Here is a 7040-nt window from a genome sequence, read left to right as displayed (position 1 = left end):
GCACTGTTTTTGCAATGCCTTCTCCACAAACGTTGTTGAAGCGATGCTTGGTGATTTTGTCGTGGCTGCCTGGCTTGCTGTATCTTTATTCCATTTGCTTTCACAGGTGCAAGTGCTGATGGTGAGTAATATTTCACTGAGAGTTGCATTGTTAGCTGCAAGAAGCAAAAGAATGCTTTGTTGGTGCTGCACATTTTAGCACTTTTGACCAAGATAAACTCTCACAGCAGTATTGTACTTCGGCATGCCAGTGTAGAAGTGTACACAGAATCAGCTAAATGAAAAATCCACGCAATATGCACATTTGTTTATACGAGGGCGGTTCAGAAAGTAACCTCCGATTGGTCACAGTGCAAGTTGTGGAGGGAGTAGCGACACCATCTGTGCGTTCACGCACTCAACAGGTCAGTCGGCATCAAGCCGTGGTCGAGTGAACGTCGTACCTGCGCTAGTTTAGTTTTTGTGGCAGTTTGAAATGTGTGCTGCAATAGAAAACCCCGCCAAATGTGAAGTGCGTGCTGTCATAAGGTTTTTTACAGCCAAAAGGATATTCTGCAGCAGCTATTCATCGTGAGCTTTGTGCCGTGTACGGACCAAGAGTTATGAGTGAAGGAGTTGTCCATGAATGGGTACGTTTATTTAAAAGTGGACGAGAAAACGTTCATGATGAAGAGAGGAGTGGTAGACCATCATTGGTGACTGACGAACTCGTTCAGACAGTTGATGCAAAAGTTCGTGAAAATCGACGTTTCTCAATGTCGGAGTTGTCTACTGGTTTTCCACAGATTTCTAAGACTCTCTTGTACGAGATAGTGACAGCAAGATTGGGTTACCGTAAGTTCTGTGCACGATGGGTGCCCAAAATTCCTACCGACCACCACAAAACTCAAAGAATGGCCTCTGCATTAGACTTTCTATCACGTTATGAGGACGAAGGAGAACCATTGTTAAACAGAATCGTGACCGGTGACGAAACCTGGATTAAGTACGTGAACCCTGAGACAAAAGAACAATCAAAGATGTGGGCACACTCAAATTCGCCTACCAAACCAAGAAAAGCCTCGCAAGATTTTTCTGCCAGAAAACTGATGGCAACGGTGTTTTGGGATGCCAAAGGGGTGTTGTTGGTTGAATTCATGGAACGTGGTACGACCATTAATCAAGACGTGTACTGTGAAACAATAAAAAAGTTACGACGGGCTATACAGAACAAAACAGACGAAGAAGAGCTCAAAGATGCGGTCACAGGCTGGCTCCAGGCACAAGTGGGTGATTTTTATGCAGAAGGAATTTCAAAGCTTGTGAAGAGATACGATAAGTGCCTCAATCGCTATGGAGACTATGTAGAAAAATAGTGCAAAGATGTAGTTGTAAGATGTATATATTAAAATATTTTTATTTAACTTGGTGTATTTTTTTAAATCAACCGGAGGTTACTTTCTGAACGGCCCTCGTATATAAAAGCTGGCTCTGCAATTACCCTTTGCGTGACACCGCCTGTACGAGAACTATTCCAATTTGAAATTCTAGATTCCGTTATTTTACTGTTCACGTGACTTTTGCACAGTCTTTCACTGACTGTATTAATATCCGTTTGTACTGTGATATATTGTGAAATTTCAAACATTTGCAAGTGCTGTAATAAACTCTTACTGTTATTCTCAATTATAGGCTTAAACTTAATTGTGCTCTCTTAAATTTTTTGAGAACAGCAGGCCTATCCTCATTCAAAACAATTGTTCTCTAATTTCAATGAACAATTATGTGAGAAATAGGTTATTTGCCAAAATTTTTGGTTGCTTACAAAACTTTACTTTCATAAGTTACCAGTACGAGTGTTTTGCTTATGTAATTTATTTCTTAGCAAATCAGCATTTGTGGTTCACAGTTCTGCCAAAGAATACATAACCCCTGAAATTCATTGTATATCAATGCAAATATACGTGTTTTTGAGAATTTCTGGAAACTACCATTGTCCTTTGCATAATCTACAAACAATCTGTAGTAAAATAGGCGTTTGTGATTTAATTCTGTAGCAGATATTCTCACTAACATATTGTGTTACATCTAGTTTTCTCTTAAAGAGGTGTAGCCCCATATATTATCTGCATTTATCATAAATTAACCCTGTATTCAAGTTTTCAAACAACCATAATTAACCTCAACAAGTTTCAGGAAACTAGTAATTTTTATCACAGGTTTTTGTATTGCCTTAACAGAAATCTGGTTTGTGTATTTGCTTCAATTCCTGTAGAGAACAAGCAACTTTTTAGCCCAACAGATTAAGAGATAATCAGCTGGCTTAATTTAAAGTTATTTTTTTCACTTCCTTGTAATACACTGCAACAGCCAAAATGCAGTCCCACTGTGAATGCTGTTCTCAAACACAGGATGAGTTGGGTGATGTTTGTATGCAGCTTGGAAATTTCCCTGACTACTGTCAAACGATTGGCAGCTACTGTGAATCTGTGGGTTGGAAGAGAGCTCTCTAGAGTTATATATTTGTGATCCCTGTACAAGAGGTACCTCTTTTTTTAAGTACTACTCGCCCCTGCGGATCCTGTCTACTCTGCAGAAAACACAGGATTGTCATTACTCATCCACTTGACTGCGAGTGGCATGTCAATGATAGCTCGGTTCAGAGTGAGCGGGGACCAAGGACGACTCGGGGCATTGTACTGATCCCACCAACCAACAAGTTTGAGGTGCTGTCTCTCACTGAAACTGTCCAATGGAACTCGCTTCATCAGTTCTGGGGAAACCCGTTTTGTCTGGTGTCAGGAGGAAGCATCACCAAAGAGTAGGGAGGAAGGGGCGGGGGTGTCTGTTAATCGTCAGAAGTTCAAATGTACGGCAAATCATGGTACCCTTGAGGGAGATGGTAGCAAGGGACAGGAAGTGATACCAGGTGCACTCAGTGTGTGTGCTGTGTATGTCTGGGGGCCTCATTCAACATGTTTAAGAGGCTATTCCAGCAGCTACTGAGAGAACAGGGTGCAACCAACTGCAGATTGTGGCATATGATGCAATAAATTATGCCTGTTGTCTGGGCTCCAAAGACGTACTTGGGTCATTCCAGTGATTGGCAGAGGAGGTTGAGATGACCAGCCTTGTGCATGGAGTTTCAACAAAGCTCACAATTTGCATCATTGTCCCCAGAACTGATCTTGGCTCTTTGGTTCTCAGTTGATCTCAGTTGAATGGAAGGACTGAAACAAAGACTTCAAAGGTTCTGTGACAAGCTTGGCTGTGACTTCTTGGACTTGCGCCACAGGGTTGACAACTGTAGGGTCCCCCTACATGTGAAGGGTGTGCACTACACATCAGAGGTTGCTACTCGGGTAGCTGACTGTATGTAGCATACGCACAAGGGTTTTTTAGATTAGGCGACTCTCCATACAATCGAGATAACAACAACTTTAGGAAACTGGGTGGTATTGGTGTAAGATCAAAATAAATGCCTTCAACAGGTGACAGCATTAAAATCCTAATGATAAACTGCCGAAGCATTTGCAACTAAGTACCAGTGTTTTAATCGCTTCTGAAAAGCAATGAAGATCACATAATACTAAATGATTAATGGAAAATCTCATATAAAGATGTGAAACAAATACTAACAAAGAGATAGAGGGGCTGGCCAGTACTTACCTCAGCTCAGTACAGCCGATAGATACACAAAACAGAACAGAAAATTTACATAGCCTAGCTTTCGGAACTTTGTTCCTTCGTCAGGGAGGAGAGGGGGGGGGGGGGGGGGGGGGGGGGGGGAAAGGGAAGAAGGGAAAGTGGATTCAGTTACTCACAACCCATGTTATGGAGCAACAGGGGAAAGGTAAACAGGGAGGGTAGCAAAGATGGAGGCATGGGTGTCAGAGGGAAGCCGAAGATATTCTTCTGTAAGTACTGTGCCAGCTTCAAACGAAAGAGGATGCATACAGAAGTAAATAGGTATATAGTATAAACACAACTATGTAAGATGTGTAGTGCAGGCATGTCAGCTGATAAATGACATGTGTTGTTTCACATGTGGACCTGCCTTGAATTACATTGGTATGACGGCAACGAAACTGGCTGAGCGCATGAATGGGCACAGACGAACTGTCCGCCTAGGAGATGTCCAGTACTCAGTAGCAGAGCATGCCCTCCAGCCTAATTCTCGGGACCTAGGAACCTGCTACACCGTACGTGCCATTTGGCTTCTCTCACCCAACACCAGTCCCTCGGAACTGCGGAGATGGTAACTTGCACTCCAACTTATCCTTTCATCCCGTCATCCCCTGGACTGAACCTATGTTAACCAACCTCACTCCCATTTACTCTTCAGTCTTCTCTTCTTTCCCTTTCCTCTTTAGCCATTCACGCATCTTTTCATCCTACATAGTTGTGTTTATCTTTATACTATATACCTCTTTACTTCTGTACGCATCCTCTTTGGTTTGAAGCTGGCACAGTACTTACAGTAGAATATCTTTGACTTCCCCCTCTGACACACATGCCTCAATCTTTGCTACCCTCCCTGTTTACCTTTCCCCTGTTGCTTCATAACCTGGGTTGTGAGTAACTGAATCCACTTTCCCTTCTTTCCCTTCTTCCCCTTTTTCCCCTCTCTCCTCCCTGACGAAGGAACAAAGTTCCGAAAGCTAGGATACGTAAATTTTCTTTTCTGTTTTGTGTATGTATCGGCTGTACTGAGCTGAGGTAAGTACTGGCCAGCCCCTCTATCTCTTTGTTCATATAATAGTAAGTACAGAAAGCTGGTTGAAACCTGAAATTGATAGCAGTGGAACTTTTGGGGAAAATTTAAGTGTATGTCAAAAGGGTATGCAAATGGGAAATGGAGGTAGTGCATTAGTAGACAAGAAACTCAAATCCACCAAGATAAAACCTGAAGCTGCATGTGAGATTGATTGGGCAATGCTAAGTATCAGGGATGGCCACAAAATAATAATTGGATCCTTCTATCACCTGCCATGACTCGTCTCTTGATGTAACTGAAAACATTAGGGAAAACCTTAGTTCACTTGTACAAAAAAGTTCACCAACCATACCGTAATCAGTGGAAATTTTAATCATTGGTGGAAACTTCAATCATCCAGAAATTAATCTAGAAAATAATTGTTTTGTTAGTGGTGGGCATGATAAGACATCCTGTGGAACATTACTAAATGTCTTCTCTGCAAATTATCTAGAACAGATAGTTAGGAACCCCACTCATGATGGAAACATATTGGATTTAATGGCACCAAACAGACATGACCTCTTTGAGGATGTCCATATCAAAAATGATATCAATGACCATGACATAGTTGTGCAACAATGATTACCAAAGTACAACTGAAACAAGCACAAAGATGTGTGTGTTCAGTAAAGTAGATTTTAAAAAATCAGTAGTGTCATGCGAAACTTGAAACTTTTAGCACAGGGCAGGGGCATGTAAAGGAACTATGGCTCAAGTTTAAAAGAATAGTTGACCAGGCACTGGATAGATGTGTGCCCAGTAGAACAGTCCATAGCAGAAGGGAATCACAACAAACAGTCACTATAAAGAAACTTTAAGGAAACAGAGATTACTGCATAACAGGTGTAAAACAAATTGCAGTGCTATAAATAGACAGATGCGAATGAAACGTGTGTGGCTGCCAAGAGGGCAATGCGTGATGCCTTCGATGATTACCGTAGCACAATATTGTCAACTTATCTTTCACTGAACCCAAGGAAATTCTGTCATGTGTAAAGACTGTTAGTGTCCAGTCCCTAGTGAACAATACAGGAACAGAATCCTTGTACTACTGAAAAGATGAATGAAAGAAGTATTAGTGTAAGCGGTGTTGAGAAACAGCTGAAATAATTAAAACTGAACAAAGTTCCAGGGCCTTATGGAATCCCTTTCAGATTCTATACTGAATTTGTGGCTGACTTACCTCCTTTTCTAACTGGAATCTATTGTAATTCCCTTGAACAAAAGACCAAGCCCCATTCTTGGAAAAAAAAGCACAGGTCACACCTACCTACAAGAAGGGCAATAGAAGTGATTCACAAAACAACCATACAATATCCTTGACATCGATTTGTTCTAGAATGTTAGAACATATTCTGAGCTCGACCATAATTAGGTATCTTGAACAGAATGCTCTCCTAACGCCAACCGGCATGGATTCCAGGAGCATCATGTGAAACCCAACCCACACTTTTCCCATGTGACATACTGAAAGCTTTCGATCAAGGCAGTCAGGTAGATGCAGTATTTATTGATTTCTGAAAAGCATTTGACTCAATAACACACCTATGTTTGTTGTCAAAAGTTTGATCATGTCGGATATCAAGTGAAATTTGTGACTGGATTTGAGGATTTTTTGGTAGGGAGGACGCAGCGCATTATCTTGGATGGAGTGTCATCGTCAGCTGTAGAAGTAGCTATGGTTGTGCCCCATGGAAGTGTGTTGGGACCCTTGCTGTTCATGTAGTATATTAGTGACCTGGTAGACAATATTAACAGTAACATCAGGCTTTTTGCAGACGACGCAGTTATCTATAATGAAAGACTATCTGAAAGAAGCTGCATAAATATGCAGTCACATCTTCACAAGATTACGAAGTGATGCAAAGATTGGCACCTTGCTTCAAGTATTCGGAAATGTGAAATTGTGCACTTCACAAAATGAAAAAACATAATATCCTATGACTACAACATCACTGAGTCACTGTTGGAATCGGCCAACTCATTCAAATACCTTGGCGTAACACTGTGTAGGGATATTAAATAGGATTATCACATAGGCTCCGTTGTGGGTGAAGTCGGTAGTAGACTTTAATTTACTGGTAGAATACTGGGGAAGTGCAACCAGTCTATGATGGAGACTGCTTAAAAATCACTCGTGCGACCAATCCCAGAATATTGCTCAAGTCCAAATAGGGCTAACCGGGAATATTGAATGTATACACAGAAGGGCAGTTCAAATGCTCACAGGTTTTTTTAAACTGTGAGGGAGTGTCACAGAGATACTGAAGGAATTGAACTGAAAGACTCTTGAAGGCACACA

Source organism: Schistocerca americana, chromosome 2 (assembly GCF_021461395.2).
Source record: "Schistocerca americana isolate TAMUIC-IGC-003095 chromosome 2, iqSchAmer2.1, whole genome shotgun sequence".
In the NCBI taxonomy this organism is placed as follows: Eukaryota; Metazoa; Arthropoda; class Insecta; order Orthoptera; family Acrididae; genus Schistocerca; species Schistocerca americana.
This window is presented reverse-complemented; position numbering follows the sequence as displayed.